Genomic DNA, 1,196 nt, shown 5'->3' on the forward strand with positions numbered 1-1,196 from the left:
GAGTATATCATAGCATATACGAGCTGAGTGTGTTCGCATAATATAAGCACTCACACACATATACAGACAACACCTACTCATACACATGGATGGATGTATGCACGTACATTGAATTTTCCAAATACCGACTGTCATATGACCTGAAGTAAATATTTACTAACATCAAAAGGAAACACAATGTGGTTCTGTTACGAGCCCCATGCCGTTAACGCCTTCTGTTTATTTATCAATGTTGGAATTCCTCAAATTATATTTGCTATGGTTACCGACACACATAGTTTATAGCTGTTTCATTGGCGTTGATTGTAGGCTGGTTTGTTGTGTTGCCGGAGATGGTTCACGTTGCTTTGTAGTCGATATCTGATGCTGTAATCTGCTGGTAGAGTTTTTGTATGTGATGTTGATTTTAACGAGGTTTTTTTTTCTCTCTCTCGTCTATTTACAGTTATTTGCTGACGTTTAATGTAGTTCTAAGTGAAATATGTGATACAGTTTCTATTGTTCCAATGACTTTTATATTACTGAGGGTGGGAAATTGTTTTAAGTAAAAAAAAAGACATGAAGGCTGTAATAGATTTTGAGAGAAACAGCTTCGTTCTTTGTATTTTTTAATTATTATTGACAAAAAGATAAATAGAATATGGAAGAGAAGGGGAATTCCCATTATACATTCCATATGCGTATCTCTGTGTCTCTGGGTCCTTTTCTTCCTTTCTGCTCATTTGCGTTTTATTAACTGTCATACATTCAAAGTGAAGGCGTCTGTCCTAGTTTTTTTTTTTTTTTTTTTGAGAGTTACAATCCCGATATTACGATCGTGCTTTCGATTCCCGGACCGGCCGGCGCATTGTGTTTTTTTAAGCAAAACCACTTCGGTTCACATTACTCCACTTCACTCAGCTGTAAATGCAAAGGGCTCTGCAAAGGACTGTCATCTTTACATCTTTCAGATCTTTAGAGATTACTGCATGAAACTTGGCAAGATATTCCGCGAGAAAATATTCGTCATCTGTTGGGTAACATGCTTTATAGGGTCCTTGCATTGAAAAGTGCAAAGGGCACGTCTACTAAATATTAAATATCCACATTATAACAATTAACAAATAATTTGAATATATAATTGCAGATTTAAATAAATTCTAATTATAACGGTGTTTATTTACTTTTGTCATGTCTGTGTGTATACAAACGCACAT

This window comes from Octopus bimaculoides, chromosome 7, assembly GCF_001194135.2.
Source record: "Octopus bimaculoides isolate UCB-OBI-ISO-001 chromosome 7, ASM119413v2, whole genome shotgun sequence".
Taxonomy (NCBI): domain Eukaryota; kingdom Metazoa; phylum Mollusca; class Cephalopoda; order Octopoda; family Octopodidae; genus Octopus; species Octopus bimaculoides.